We start from the raw sequence: 17243 nt of genomic DNA, 5'->3' as shown, positions 1-17243 counted from the left end.
TTGAAAGTGGAAAATAAAAACAATAGCAGGGTTAAGCAATTCATATTAGCCATAAGGAGACATAAATTGCTCAAATGTACAATGGAGCATATGCTGAACCAGATGTTTAATATTTTAGAATAGGAAAGAAATAAAATTGTCTGTAGTTTATGTAAGGATTAACTTTTAAGGAAAAGAGAAAAATAAGATATTTATCATGAATTACATTCTGGTGATAAATGAATCATTATTACTAAGACTGGGATATACTTATCTTTAGAGGCAGAACAGGATTCCACATCAAAAGGAGAGTGGTGGTGGTATTGATACTCCAGGTCAGTATTATAAAGGGACTTTTATGATATTTGCAAAAGAATGACAAACAATAAAGGAAATTAAAATGGTAGATATGAAATTTACTAACAACATAGGTGAGGTACTAAAATGAGGAGAAACTCAGTTGCTTCCTTAACGTGGGGGGAAAAAGCAGCAAAATAAGAAGTGTTGTTATCTGATGTTTCCTTGGTGAAAGAATAATTTTGCGATTTCAGTTTTAGATATCACATACAAAATTTTATGTAACTTTTTTAAAGGAAGAGTGTATCATTTTGCTATGCAGTGGCATAAAACAGCCCTTAACTTTACAATGGTGCATGTAATAGCATGTGTTGGGTATAATTTATTTCTGGAAACCTGCTCAGCCTACAGTTGGGTTAGGGTTATTTTCTCTGGAGAAAATGACCCCATTTGTGACCCCAAAGGAATGCATTTCTTGGTAGGGTAGAAAGACTTTTTGACAGTCTTCATGGTTCTACAAGTAAGCTAAATCAGCATGCGTCCTGTTGTGAAGGGTACCAAAATGTCTCAAGTCTTACTTTTGACCTCTCTGAAAGGGAGCCATGCTATTGACCTTGTCTAATTTCAGTAGCATTTGCTTTAAGGAGGAAGAGGCCTTCTAGGAGAGGGCTCATGGTAGACTACTACTGTATCGAAACCAAATTTCATCTTGTATTCAGGATTTCTAACCAGCCTTCATTACTCTTCATCCTTTGTACTTTCCTTCGTCTTTATTCCTTGCAGACTTGTATGTGGTTTATGATTTTAAAAAAATGCCCCTTAAATATTGCAAAGGAGATATCTTTAATAGCAAATATAACAACAGAAGTACTATCTGCTGATGTTACTGTATTAACTTCTGTAATAAACACTTAAAAAGCATGTACTGGAATTCTCATATGAAGCCTATAAAATAGGATTTATTATCTCCATTGTAATGCATGAGGACATTGAGGCAAAGAGGTTAAATTGTCTTCCTGAGGTCATACAGCAAGTAAGTGGCAGAAAAAGGACCTGAATGCAGCTCCTTCCTCCACTGCCAATGTTCTTAATTACACAAATGAATAATGCAACCCATAATAATGCCCTGGTGCTGACAAATATGTAAATAAATCTCAATGTTAGAGCAGATCAAAATTAGCATTAATCACTCGGCTGAATCATTTGTTTTGAAGTCTTATTAACTTTAGACTTCACATATCTTTAAAACCATATTGCTGATTTTAAAGCATTTCCCTTCTCTTTTGTAACTATACAACTTATATTTGAGTCATGAAAGATGATAAAATTTTCAGAACAAAACAAAGACTAATTTCAATAAGAGCATCCAAATCAAAGCTTAATGTTTCTAGAAATAAAAAATGGACTGAATTCTATCGACTTCTATTGAATAAGTATAATAGCTAACTTCAGTGTAGTACCTACAATCATGAGGTCTACTAAATTGCCCTAAATCCCATATCTAGCTAATAATCAGTGGAGCTGGGATTTGAACGCAGAGAGTGAGTTTCCAAAGCCAGTACAGTGCTATGATATGATTACAGAAGGCTCCTTCTTTAGTGTTCTAGGAAATGCCCTAAGTCACGAAATTTGTTTAGCTTTGCTTTACCATGAATAGTAATGATTGTGGGAAACCCATCATACCCAATGTCCCAAAGAAAGCAACAAAATTCTCAGTCATCTAGTAAATAAATACATAAAGTGATTCTGACCATGCTTAATCATATGAGAATCTTAAATTACTGTAAGTCAAAGTACTATTATTCTCTTTATAAAATAGACATTCCAGTATTTGTAATTACTCTAAATATAAGCCAGTTGATGGCAGAGGCTGTGCTTTGGTCGCTTCTATATCTCTTAACACCTGGGATAGTGTAGACAGTAGGCACTCAATAGCAAATATTAAAAAATAATGAATAGGGCTTCCCTGGTGGCGCAGTGGTTGGGAGTCTGCCTGCCAATGCAGGGGACGCGGGTTCGAGCCCTGGTCTGGGAAGATCCCACATGCCGCGGAGCAACTAGGCCCGTGAGCCAACAACTACTGAGCCTGCGCGTCTGGAGCCTGTGCTCCGCAACAAGACTGGCCGCGATAGTGAGAGGCCCACGCACCACGATGAAGAGTGGCCCCTGCTTGCCACAACTAGAGAAAGCCCTAGCACAGAAACGAAGACCCAACACAGCCATAAATAAATAAAAATAAATAAATTAAAAAAAAAAAAGAATAATGAATAAAGGGATAAATTTCTAAAGTTTTACCAATGATTTTAAAGGGAATAAGTCCAGATAATAACATAAGCATAAAAATCTAAGAAGCACATACTGTGAACATCATTTGTTAATTTACAAACAAAAAAATAGAGTAAATATAGTTCTTTTTCTTTAGGTGATCTTTTACACTTATGGCTATCATTCATTTAAATTTTGGTTCTACTTTTTCTATCTAAAGATAGCTGTCTTTAATAATTAAATTCTCCTACCATGGTTTAATTTTAGCATCTGAAGGACAAATAGGCATGATGCAAGCTAATGTTTATTGATGATAAGTGATAAAGTAGTATTATATGTACATCAGGTATTCTTCATAGACAAATTACATTTTAAAAAGTGATATATTCTTTACTTCCACCTCCTCTCTCCATGCCATCATTCATACAGAAAAATGAAATAGGCTTTGCCTTCACCAGTTGTTAAATGTTTATTTAAGAGTGATAACTTGAAAAGGGGTAAATCAGACAGACCTGAGTTCAAATGGTAAAACTGCTGCTTACTAAATTAATTAGGCTAACTTTATAAGGCTGTCAGTTCTTATTTTCATTATCGATGAACCCATGATAACATAGGAGGAGTACTTTTGATAGTCAAATGAAATTTAATTGTATAATTAGTAGAGCATGTGACACAAACTAAGAGCCCAAAAAGTGTTCCTTTTCCCTTCCTAACACTCTTCCTTTTTTATAAGAACTCTCTTAGGTCTATGTGTGAGAAAGCTGATCAGGATTAAGGGTAAATTATAAATTCAAGGAAAAGGGAATTTTTTTCTGGATGACCATTATTGTCTAAAACAGACGTCAATCAATAACTTTGATTTCATCAGCAATGGACTGTTGTAAAATGAAATACTGGATTCCCAGAACAGTAAAGTCAAATTTTCACACAAAAGGAACTTGTTCTTTTTACAGTAACATAGTATAAGTTTTTATAAAATAATGTAATAACATCACTACAGCAATCCAGTTAGCTCTCAGAGAGTCTCAGGAAGCAGACTGGACAGATTTTTTTTTTTTTCATCATCTAGATTAAAAAAAGTAGAGAATCAAAGAGGTAATTGCTTAACTTTTGCTGATGGTAGATTGTATGTATGTATTATTGTTATCCAGTAGTAATTTAATAAGTAATTTCCTAGCTCTATGCTACTATTACACACAGACACATGTCTATACTTTTTGATTACAGGGACTTAACTACTTCAAATAAAGAGAGGTTTGACTAAATGAAGCTTGAGCGGAGCATTTACAAATAATGTTTATTCTCCAGTGAATCACAAACCCTTTCCTAGTTAAAATCTGCTTTCCATTAGGACCTTTCTTACTGAAAACTTCTTGCTCTATTTGGTGTGCCAGGAAAGCAAGATTGTTAAAAATAGTCATGCCTTGAGTGAGAACATCAACTCCCAATAGTATTTAAAGAGGTTTAATAAATCTAGGGTAATGTGAATAGTTTTTCAGAAGCATGCTTGAGCACCTGAATTTTTTAAATGTACCCTCTTTGTTATTATTTTCCAGTGTGTTTAGAGTCTATAAAGAGCTGACCCATTGAGTTCTTGAAAGCACCATCAAGTGTTCAGCAATTGAGAGGAAAATTATTAATATAAAATACAATATCCAATGGTCCTCTTTCTTTATTTTCCTTATCTTTCTTAAGCACAAAAAGTTTTTGTGAAATATAAGCGCAATGTGTTCTAAAGATCTGTAGTAATATTTTAATCACCAAATAATTAAAAAAAAATTTTTTTAAATATATATGTATTTTTTGATGTGGACCATTTTTAAAGTCTTTACTGAATTTGTTACAATATTGCTTCTGTTTTATATTTTGGTTTTTAGGCCATGAGGCATGTGGGATCTTAACTAACTCCCTGACCAGGGATAGAACCCACACACCCTGCATTGGAAGGTGAAGTCTTAACCACCGGACCACCAGGGAAGTCCCCACCAAATCATTCTTAAGCTATGGGCTCTGAAGCAAAATTATAGGAGGTCTGTATGGCTTTCCTATGCGAAACATCTTTCATTTGTAAGGTTTGATTCTAATAAAAGTTGTAAAAGCTCATTTACTAGTCATGGGTGTATAATACAAGCATGTATGCTACAGACAAAGACAAGAAAAATAGTCACCTTATATCATGCTTTACTCCATGCACTGACACCCCTAACTCATGAATTCTTTGGAGGTTAAGACATATATTAACACATATTTGACAGCATCATTTTAATTCAGATTATTTCTCTTCAGAAATATTTTATAAAATTTTAAAGAAATAATAAACTATATATTTTTTATTATTCAGAGTCATTTATTTTGAGGAAGGAAGGAACTAAAGAAAGAAGGAAGGATCCAGTGTGGGCAGAGACAAGATGGTGAAGTAGAAAGACATGAGCTCACCTCTTCTTACAGAAACACCAAAATCACAACTAACTGCTGAACAACCATTGACAAAAGAATGCTGGAACCTACCAGAAAGGATACCCTACATCCAAAGATAAAGGAGAAGCCACAGCAAGACAGTAGGAAGGGTGTAATCACGATAAAATCAAATCCCATACCTGGGGTGGGGGGGGTGGGCAACCCACAAACTGGAAAATAATTAAACCACAGAAGTTCTCCGACAGGAGTGAAAGTTCTGAGCACCACGTCAGGCACCCCAGCCTGCAGGTCTGGCAATGGTAGGAGGAGACCCCAGAGAATCTGGCTTTGAAGGCCAGCAGGGTTAGATTTCAGGAATTCCACAGGATTGGGGGAAAGAGGAACGCTACTCTTGGAGGGTGCACACAGGGTCTTGTGAGCACCAGGACCCACAGAAAAAAGCAGTGACCTCATAAGAGACTGGGCCAGACCTACCTGCTAGTATTGGAGGGTCTCCTGTGGAGGTGAGGGTGGCTGTGGCACAGTGTGGGGACAAGGACACTGGCAGCAGTAGTTCTGGGGAGTACTCATTGGCATGAGCCCTCCTGGAGGCCACCCCTTCTCACCAAGACCTGTCCCCGCCCAACAGCCTGTAGGCTCCAGTGCTGGGATGCCTCAGGCCAAACAACCAACAGGGCAGGAACACAGCCCTACCCTTCAGCAGACAGGCTGCTTGAAGTCTTCCTGAGCATACACCTGCCCGATAAACACCCCTTGATATGGCCCTGCCCACCAGAGGAACAGACCCAGCTCCACCCACTGGTGGACAAGAACCAGTCCTTCCCACCAGGGGGCAGACAGCAGAAGCATGAAGAAATACAACCCTGCAGAATGGAAACTGCAATCAGAAAGTTAGTTAGACAAAATGAGACAGCAGAGGAATATGTCCCAGAGGAAGGAACAAGATAAAACCCTAGAAGGGCAACTAAGTGAAGTGGAGATAGATAGGCAATCTACCTGAAACAGGTTCAGAGTTATGAAAGTAAAGATGATCTAAGATCTCAAAAAAGAATGAAGGCACAGATTGAGAAGATACAAGAAATGTCTAACAAAGAACTAGAAGATATAAAGAACAAACAAACAGGGATGAACAATACAATAACTGAAATGAAAAATACACTAGAAGGCATCAATAGCAGAATAACTGAAGCAGAAGACGGAGAAGTGACCTGGAAGACAGAATGGTGGAAATCACTGCTGAAGAACAGAATAAACATAAAAGAATGAAAAGAAATGAGGACAGTCTAAGAGGCCGCTGGGACAACATTAAATGCACCAATATTTGCATTATAGGGGTCTCAGAAGGAAAAGAGAGAGAGAAAAGACCTGAGAAAATATTTGAAGAGATAATAGCTGAAAACTTTCCTAACATGGGAAGAATAACAGTCACCCAAGTCCAGGAAGCAAAGAGTCCCTGACAGAATAAACCCAAGGAGAAACATGCCAAGAAACATAGGAATCAAATTGACAAAAATTAAAGACAAAGTATTAAAAGCAACAAGGGAAAAGCACAAACATACAGGGAATCCCCATATGGTCATCAGCTGATTTCTCAGCAGAAACTCTGCAGTCCAGAAGGCAGTGCATGAAATATTTAAAGTGATAAAAGGGAAGAACCTACAACCAAGAATACTCTACCTAGCAAGGCTCTCCTTCAGATTTGACAGATAAATCAAAAGCTTTACAGACAAGCAAAAGCTAAGAGAATTCAGCAGTACCCAACCAGCTTTGCAACAAATGCCAAAGGAACTTCTCTAGGCAGAAAGGAAAAGGCCACAATTAGAAACAAGAAAATTATGAACGGAAAAGCTCACTGGTAAAGACAGATATACCATAAAGGTAGGAAATCATTTTCACACAAATATGATATCAAAACCAGCAACTGCGAGAAGAGGCGAGCACAAATGCAGGATATTGGAAATGCATTTGAAATTAAAAGACCAGCAACTTAAAAACAATCTTGTTTATATATAGACTGCTATAGCAAAACCTCATGGTAACCACAAGCTGAAAATCTACAATAGATACACACACAAAAAAGAAAAACGAAGCCAAACACAACACTAAGGTTAGCCCTCAAATCACAAAAGAAGAGAACAAAGGAGGAAGGGAAGAAAAAAGACCTACAAAAACAAATCCAAAACAATTAACAAAATGGCAATAAGAACATACATATCAACAATTACCTTAAACAGATTAAATGTTCCAACCAAAAGACATAGACTGGCTGAATGGATACAAAAACAAGACCCATATACATGTTGTCTATAAGACACCCACTTCAGACCTAGGGACACATACAGACTGAAAGTGAGGGGATGGAAAAAGGTATTCCATGCAAAGAGAAATCAAAAGAAAGCTGGAGTAGCAGTACTCATATCAGACAAAGTAGACTTTAAAATAAAGACTGTTACAAGAGACAAAGAAGGACACAAGATAATGATCAAGGGATCAATCCAAGAAGAAGATATAACAATTGTAAATATATATGCACCCAACATAGCATTTGCCTAATATATTGAGGTGCTCCTAACAGCCATAAAAAAGAAATTGACAGTAACACAATAATAATGGGGGACTCTAACACCCCACTTTCATCAATGGACAGATCATCGAGACAGAAAAATCACTAAGGAAACACAGGCCTTAAATGACATATTAGACCAGATGGATTAACTGATATTTATAGATCATTCCATCCAGAAGCAGCAGAATACATATTCTTCTCAAGTGCACATGGAACATTCTCCAAGATTGATCACATGCTGGGCCAAAAAGTGAGCTTCGGTAAATTTAAGAAAATTGAAATCATATCAAGCATCTTTTCTGACCACAACATTATGAGATTAGAAATCAACTACAAGGAAAAAAAAACTGTAAAAAACACAAACATGTGGAGGTTAAACAATATGCTACTAAATAACCAAGGAATCACTGAAGAAATCAAAGAGGAAATCAAAAAATACCTAGAGACAAATGAAAGTGAAAGCACAATGACCCAAAACATATGGGACACAGCAAAAGCAGTTCTAAGAGGGACGTTTATAGCAATACAATCTTACTTCAGGAAACAAGAAAAACCTCAAATAAACAACTTAACCTTACACTTAAAGCAACTAGAGAAAGAAGAACAAACAAAACCCAAAGTTAGTAGAAGGAAAGAAATCATAAAGATCAGAGCAGAAGTCAATGAAATAGAGATGAAGAAAACAATACAAAAGATCAATGAAATTAAAAGCTAGTTCTTTGAGAAGATAAACAAAATTGATAAACCTTTAGCCAGACTCATTAAGAAAAAGAGGGAGAGAGCTCAAAACAATAAAATTAGAAATGAAAAAGGAAAAGTTATGACACCACAGAAATAAAGAATCATAAGAGATTACTACAAGCAACTATATGCCAATAAAAGGAAAACCTAGAAGAAATGGACAAATTCTTAGAAAGGTATAACCTTCCAAGACTGAACCAGGAAGAAGTAGAAAATATGAACAGACCAATCACAAGTAATGAAATTGAAACTGTAATTAAAAATCTTCCAACAGAAGTCCAAGACCAGATGGCTTCACATGTGAATTCTATCAAACACTTAGAGAAGAGTTAACACCCATCCTTCTAAAACTATTCCAAAAAATTGCAGAGGAAGGAACACTCCCAAACTCATTCTATGAGGCCACCATCACCCTGATACCAAATCCAGACAAAGATACCACAGAAAAGAAAATTACAGGCCAATATCACTGATGAACATAGACACAAAAATCTTCAACAAAATACTAACAAACAAAATCCAACAATACGTGAAAAGAATCATGCACCATGATCAAGTGGGATTTATCCCAGGAATGCAAGGATTCTTCAATATATGCAAATTAATCAATGTGATACACCACATTAACAAACTGAAGAATAAAAACCATATGATCATCTCAATAGATGCAGAAAAAGCTTTTGACAAAATTCAACACCCATTTATGATAAAAAAAACTCTCCAGGAAGTGGGCATCCAGGGAACCTACCTCAACATAATAAAGGCCATATATGACAAACTTACAGCTAACATAATGCTCAATGGTGAAAAACTGAAAGCATTTTCTATAAGATCAGGAACAAGACAAAGATGTCCACTCTCACCACTTTTATTCAACATAGTTTTGTAAGTCCTAGCCACAGCAATCAGAGAAGAAAAAGAAAGAAACGGAATCCAAATTGGAAAAGAAGAAGTAAAACTGTCAGTGTTTGCAGATGACATAGAAAATCCTAAAGATGCTACTAGAAAACTACTAGACTCATCAATGAATTCGGTAATGCAGGATATAAAATAAATACATAGAAGTCTATTGCATTTCTATACACTAACAACAGTAGTTCAGAAAGAGAAATTAAAGAAGCGATCCCATTTACCATCACATCAAAAGAATAAAATACCTAGGAATAAGCCCACCTAAGGAGGCAAAAGATATGTACTCCAAAAACTTTAATATGCTGATGAAAGAAATTGAAAACAACACAAACAGATGGAAGGATATACCATGTTCTTGGATTGGAAGAATCAAAACTGTCAAAATGACTATACTACCCAAGGCAATCTACAGATTCAATGCAATCCCTATTAAATTACCAATGGCATTTTTCACACAACTAGAATAAAAAATCTTAAAATTTGTATGGAGACACAAAAGACCCTGAATAGCCAAAGCAATCTCAAGAAAGAAAAATGGAGCTGGAAGAATCAGGCTCCTGGACTTCAGACTATACTACAAAGCTACAGTCATCAAAACAGTATGGTACTGGCACAAAAACAGACATATAGATTATGGAACAGGATAGAAAGTACAGAGATAAATCCATGCACCTGTGGTCAATTAATCTGTGACCAAGAAGGCAAGGATATACAATGGAGAAAAGACAGTCTCTTCAATAAATGGTGCTGGAAATGTTGGACAGCTACATGTAAAAAAATGAAATTAGAACATTCTTCAATACCATACACAAAAATAAATTCAAACTGGATTAAAGACCTAAATATAAGACCAACTACTATGAAACTCTTAGAGAAAAATAAAGGCAGAGCACTCTTTGACATAAATCACAGCAAGATCTTTTTTGATCCCTCGCCTAGAGTAGTGGAAATATAAACAAAAATAAACAAATGAGACCTAATTAAACTCAAAGCTTTTGCACAGCAAAGGAAAGCAGAAAGAAAACGAAAAGACCATCCACAGAAAGGGAGAAAATATTTGCAAACGATGCAACCGACAAGGGATTAATCTCCAAAATTTACAAACATGTGGCTTAACATTAAAGAAAAAATTAAAAAAATGGGCAGAAGACCTAAATAAACATTTCTCCAAAGAAGACATACAGATGGCCAAAAAGCACATGATAAGATGCTCAACATCGCTAATTATTAGAGAGATGTAAATCAAAACTACAATGAGTATCACCTCACAATGGTCAGAATGGCCATCATCAAAAAGTCTACAAACAATAAATGCTGGAGAGGGTGTGGAGAAAAGGGAACCCTCATATGCTGTTGATGGGAATGTAAACTGGTACAGCCACTATGGAGAACATTATGGAAGTTCCTTAAGAAACTAAAAATAGAGTTACCATATGATCTAGCAATCCCACTCCTGGGCATGTATCTGGAGAAAACCATGGTTCGAAAGGATACATGCACCCCAATGTTCATTGCAGCACTATTTACAATAGTCAGGACATGGAAGCAACCTAAATGTCCATCGACAGACGAATGGACAAAGAAGAAGTGGTACATAAATACAATGGAATATTACTCAGCCATTACAAAGAATGAAATAATGGCATTTGCAGCAACATGGATGGACCTGGAGATTATCATACTAAGGGAAGTAAGACAGACAAAGACAAATATCATATGATACCGCTTATATGGGGAATCTTAAAAAAAAATGATACAATTGAACTTATTTACAAAACAGAAACAGTCTCACAGACTTAGAGAATGAACTTATGGTTACTGGGGAGAAAGGATGAGGGGGCAGGGATCAATATGGAGTTTGGGATTGACATGCACACACTGCTATATTTAAAATAGGTAACCAACAAGACCTACTGTAATGCAAGGGAACTCTGCTCAATACTCTGCAATAACCTAAATGGGAAAAGAATTTGAAAAAGAATAGATACAAGTATATGTATAACTGAATCACTCTGCTGTACACCTAAAACTAACACAACATTGTTAATCAACTATACTCCAATATAAAAGAAAAATTAAAAAAAAAAATAGAAGGAAGGATTAGGGCATAAGAATTCTGGAACCATTAAATCAGATGATATGTATCTTAAAAAGAGTCACTTTTTCCTTACAATTATTTATGAGTAGTTAAACATGCTGTTGTTAAATAAAAGACAAAGACTGAAGGGAAAAACGGCCCCATACCACAAAATGCACCAAGAAAAGGCATGATTTTTTTCTTGGAAACATACATTATTTTCCCTAGGGTTATTCCAAATGAGCAAAAGATGTCATCACTTGAATCAGGTCCCTCCAAAGTATGCCATACTAAATCCTATTGAAAATTACATTTCAAATCAAATAACTTATATAAGTCACACTGAATAACAGACCAAATAAGTTATAGATTAATCAGATCAGATAAAAAGCCATTGATCGCTTGTCACAATAAAATTATAGGAAGATGACTAAGAAATTGTGAGAGGCTAGGGTAGGTATTATCTGGCTCTTGTATAAAGACCTTAAAACAAAAATGTATGGTTTTCATTTAAAAATCCAACCTTTTCCCCAATAAGTAATGTAAGGAATTGAAATTATGTTTAAAAACTGACTTATTTACATAAAAACAAAACTTAAAGGGAAGCTAGACTTCTTGTGGGACAATTTCTAGGTGTTATGTTTTGGCTGAATTCCTTAGTTGACTTTCTCTGGTCAGTAAGATGTTGGCAATAAAACATGTCAAAAAGAAATTGCCCATTTATTTCATATTCTGCAATTCACTCAAATTGGCAGCGCTTTTTTTTTTTTTTTAAACATGATAGAAAAATCTAATTCTTAAATTATCCTTTTTATACCCAAGACGATGTAAACATATTATGTCACCTCAGAAAAGCAATTCACATATTTGGAGTTTCATTTTTAAAACAAGGAACAGTTTTTGAAAGCTCTGAAGTTTGAATTTTATAAATCTCTGATTAAAACTGAAAGTGTATAGCCATCCATAACCACAACAAAAAGTGAGGTAAAGTACTTTGTATAAAGTGAGGCAGCACAGGGATAATATTCAGATAGGTAAGTAAAAGAAAATCCTTTTCTTCCTGCTTCTCTCACACTTCAAAAGTAAAATAAGTTTAAGATAAATTGCATTTATATCATCATTACCATGATTAATTATATTTAATCATTTAATGCATGAATCACATCTTAAAGTTCTTTGGGTGCTAGAAAATCTTATTATGTAAGTGTACTTTGTATATATCCTAGAAAAATTATTCATGAATTTCTTTTTTTATATCACACTTATAGCCTTTCCCTTGGACTTTATTCTGTTTTGATATATATCAAGATATAGATCTATCATTTTGCTACTTCACTACATTTTACTTCAACATTTCTGTTTTAAATTTTAGAGAAGTGCATTTGCAAACTCATTTCAAAACTACCATGGTATTAAAAGTGATATACCATGGGTCACCAAAGTGGATTTTGCTTTCCTATATTTATTTTACTATTTTTGATATTTACATATTCAAAATTTATAATTGTTTACATTATATGTAATTGTTTACATCTAGGAAATCATTACAATATTACTAGTTTTACCAGAAAGAATGATATCAAGAATGCACTTAATTTTGTTTAATAAAAACATATTTAGGAAAGCAATTATTACTAACAAATAATAGCTATGTAAGGAAATACATGTCATAATTAAGTTGTGAGAAGATTGGAAAGAAATGTACTAATGAGATTAAGCTCTGCTTTAATGCCTGCAGATGGTTGCCATTTTTTAATAATTCTAATTTAATGACTATAAACAAACCAAGTGTACTGATTCTGCTTAAAATTTTGTTGAAAGTGAAAAAAAATTTGTATCACATACAGAGAACGTGAGGTACTTTGATTAAATTGTACTGATTACTTGTTTTTCTTCTATAGAATTTAAAATGATACGATGCTAGTCAAAAGATATGATGGAATCAACATAAACATTTTCTGCCACATATATGTATCACAAGGATTACCCTGGCCTCTTATCTAAGAGGATTATAGGATAAATGATTTTCAGTTTGCTCCAGTAAATTGAAATTGAGTTTTAGAAGGCTCCATTTACTTAGTATGTTAGTTTCTTATCTTAGAAAATAGTAAGGTGAATATTTCTGTAAAAGAAATTTGTAAGGTCTTCTAATTTTATAGAAGCTCTAGTATAATCATTGTCTCGTTAAAGTACTTACTGTTCTTTAGGAATTCTGGGGTATTTTATTCTTTGTTTTCTTTCTTTCAGGTATTTTTTTTCCTAAAAGGAAACAATATGCACAATGGTTAGGTGAGTACACATAGTTCAGAATCATTTCATATTGTCATGAATTATAACTGATTCATTTTATTATTTAATATTTCTACTTAAACATCTTGCACTATATACATCCAAATACAATACAATATCATATATATATTTAGTAGATATAGTATAAGATAGACAGATAGGGATTTTAAAGTTGAAGATTTAGAGATCAAGGTTCTGTGCATAGTTTATACACTGATTTTGTGGAAGTTCATTATGCTCCCTACATTATAGTTTTTCCATTTGAAAACTGAAATACTACTAAGTTAGGCAGACATTGTTAGAGAATATTTCATTATTTTATTCATTAAAAAGGAATCATACAATTATTAGTCAATTAAATGCCTGTTGCTATATTGAGCACTTCAATATATTCTACCTATTTGCCTATTTTCGGAGCCATATCAAGGTTCGGATATAACCTAAAACTATTCTAGTGTGTGTGTTTATGTGTATAAGTACATACACATACATTTATACACATATATACTATATATATAATATATGCACACATATATATAAAATCCCATCAGGGATAAAGAGAAAAATAATCTCACAGCATCGCAGAGAGCAGTACAACTTTCAGTTTAGAGAATAAGAAAATTAAATCCTTCCCAAGAGTCAATATCAGGAACTGCTTTAATGTTATAAAGATATCAAGAATTTCTGATTTGGTTTGATAAGTTAGCAAATCACAAATGAACAATTTCACAGTGCTAGAGACAAGTACCTTTTTATTATAAGTTCTCATCAGTTTTGGTCATCAAAAATTTAAATGGAATGAAAATCAAGAAGGAAAGAAGTATTTAAAAATAGGTTGATAATAGGCACGTTACTCTGTTTAAAGAGTTCTCACAGCGTCTGTTTTCAACAAAAGTACAAAAATATTATAATGACAGCAGCTCTGGTGATTGGCTTACATAGGTACTCAGTGGAAAAGATGTGACGTGACAGCTATATTTCCAAAGCTGCATTTACTGCATCTGTTCAATGGTTAAGACTCCAAGGTCTCCTTTCATTTTAGTCCTGCTTGAAACTCAACTGTTTTCTAGCAAAATCCACTAGAAAGAGCAATGTAAAAATGCACCTTAGATTTACCTGCCTGCCTCTTAAAATATGACTCTGAGCCACAATCAATTTTAGATAAGATTTCCATACATAGTTTCTGCTTACTGACACTTTTCTTATTAAAACAAAAGCTACAACAGAATTCTATGGACGTACATATTAAGGTAACAGAGTGGCATAAAGCTCTTTATATGAAATACAGGGACAAAAATCTGTTAGAAAAAATGAAGTCTTTCTACTAAAAAACTAAGAGAATACTTGACATTATACATATTGCATGTTATTACTAACCAAGGGACAGGCTTCCCAAAGGGATGCAATGAAAGGATTAAAGCTTTTGTGACTTATGAGCCATCTGCAGGGATTTGGTTTCATTTTGGTTTTGCATGCATATCTATCACAAGGATGAATGGGCAAGCCTGTTCTACTGTAGGGAACAAACAACTATTTTATTTTTAATCTATGTGCTGAATATGGATGTGCATAGTATTTTTCTGGTAGCTAATTTGTCTCTTGCATGTATAAACATCTCTCTCTCTTTTAGAGGGAAAACGTGAAAATAACACGTGATGATTCTGCACCTCCCGTCAACCATCTGGTTTTTCAGTAGTGTAATTGCTATCAGTAGGTCTGACTCAGTTTCCTGGTACTTGGTACTTTTGCCTGTTTTTACAATACTTAAAAAAAACCCAAAATGAATCTGTTTAGGTAGGTAGGTTCATATAGTTTTCATAATACATGATATGTATTCATAGTCAGTAAAACTGATGGCTCTTTCATGTTCTTTTTATCTAGTTTTAGAAGCAAGCCTGACATGGAGAAAAAAGAAAATTGTCTGAGACTTAGGTATCACTATTGCTCAACAGTGGCTAGAAATTGCTGTGGAAGCCTTGTAGCCCTAATCATAATTCTATTTACAGAACTAAGCAAAACACTGCATGCTTTAGGCATCATAAATACTACAGATCAGTGTTTCTTGTTTTTTTGGGGGGGGAGGGAACTACTTATATTCATTTTAATGCTAGACATTTAAAAATGCACAGCTTTTTAAGAAAGGGGACTTAGATTAAAAAATGACAAATAACTAATATTTACATCCAAACTTTAAAAAATATCTCCAGTATTTCATTTTGATGAAAACATTGATTTTAACTGAGCATTCACTAACACAGCATTGAGCTAAATATTTATTTAGGGTTGGATTTAAAGTCTGCACTGTGAATCTGTGCAACATGGCTACTGGTAAACATTATCCCTTGACTGGAATGGCAACAGAATCTCTATTCCAAGTTTTAAATTTCAGAACTGCAAAATGTTGCTAAACTCAGAGTTCTCTTTACTGTCTCCTACTGAAATGCCAAAACTTGTCGTCACAACAGGGTTTCAAAGTTGTTGTGCCATTTCCTCGGCACAGATAACATTATTCCTAAGGGATTTTGTTAGACAGCTTTTGGCTTAAATTCCTATTCTTGGAACAGTAGTCAGCAAGCAGCAACTACTTTAAAAAGAGACACTATCCAGGTCATTAGTGACTGAATGCAAGCTTTTAAACAAAAAAGTAAAGCACAGCATGACAATTAAATGGCTTACATGATTCTAGATTAGATCCTGGACCAATGGGAAAAAACAATTAGCCATTAAGAACATTATTGTGACAGTGGATGAAATTTGAATGTGGACTATGCATTAGATAATGGTATTACATCAACGATAAATTGCCTGTGTTTGATTCTTGTTCTCTGTAATGTAAGAGAATGTCCTGTACTCAGGAAATACACTGATATATATGCTAAAGTATTTAGGATAAGTCACACCATGTTTCCAACTTATTCTCAAATGGTTTATGAACTGTATATATACACACACATATGTAACATATATAATATGAAGAATATATATGTATATATATGTATATCATTTTTTATGAGAAAGAGAAACTGATATATAGGATAAAATGTAAACAGTTGGTTAATCTAGGTAAAGGGAACATGAGAACTTCCTGTCCTATTGTTGCAACGCTTTATGAGAGTTTGAAATAGCAAAACAAACATAACCAAAAAAAGAGAACCTAAAAACTATCTTTTAAAAAAATTAAATAAATATAAAATGCCATTTTTCAGTATCTCTACAAAACATTACACCGAACTGTGGCTATTCTTATTTTGATCATCAAGCACAAGATGGTTTTATTCTGTCTATAGCTACAAAAGATAAGACAATGACATTTATCTGGGTAACTATTAGAGAATATTAGGTGATAAAAGAAAAATATTCCATCAAGTAATAGAGTAAACAAATATTCTGTACCTAAATGCAATCACTATAGTTGCTGGTAGGAACAGTAAATAAGGCAATAACACAGAATATGGACTTTCCTTTAAAGGAAGGTAGAAGGCCAAAAGATTGTACCTCATATTAGAGGAAAGAACATTTTACCTATGTTTTGTATCTAACCTTTCACAGTCACTTAAGAGGCTTAAGTCTAACAAGCCTGTCCTCATTACGACAGAAGCAAATATTTACCAACAAAGAATGAAATGGGTGGGTCAGGGGAAGGATGAAGGGTTTGCTCATTTTTTTGATGTGACACTTTATTATACAAGTCAAAACATA

At 34.3% G+C, this 17243-nt stretch overlaps 1 protein-coding gene and 1 long non-coding RNA gene across 4 annotated transcripts in view; one reads left to right on the top strand and one right to left on the bottom strand.

Moving 5' to 3' along the window:
• SYT1 (synaptotagmin 1) overlaps positions 1 to 17243 on the bottom strand; it is a 1196932-nt gene that overhangs the window by 342314 nt on the left and 837375 nt on the right. For all 3 annotated transcript variants that reach the window (XM_059934706.1, XM_059934708.1, XM_059934707.1), the window contains one exon: positions 13453 to 13514. The gene's annotated coding sequence lies outside the window, so the exon portion shown is untranslated. The remainder of the gene's footprint in view (positions 1 to 13452; positions 13515 to 17243) is intronic.
• Positions 4431 to 15270, top strand: LOC132372627 (uncharacterized). Its single transcript, XR_009505216.1, has 3 exons — positions 4431 to 4571; positions 13503 to 13544; positions 15175 to 15270. It is a non-coding gene; the product is annotated as an uncharacterized LOC132372627 (long non-coding RNA).

Source organism: Balaenoptera ricei, chromosome 10, assembly GCF_028023285.1.
Source record: "Balaenoptera ricei isolate mBalRic1 chromosome 10, mBalRic1.hap2, whole genome shotgun sequence".
Lineage (NCBI taxonomy): Eukaryota > Metazoa > Chordata > Mammalia > Artiodactyla > Balaenopteridae > Balaenoptera > Balaenoptera ricei.
The sequence above is the reverse complement of the archived record's forward strand: the minus strand, read 5'-3'. Positions and strand labels throughout refer to the sequence as shown.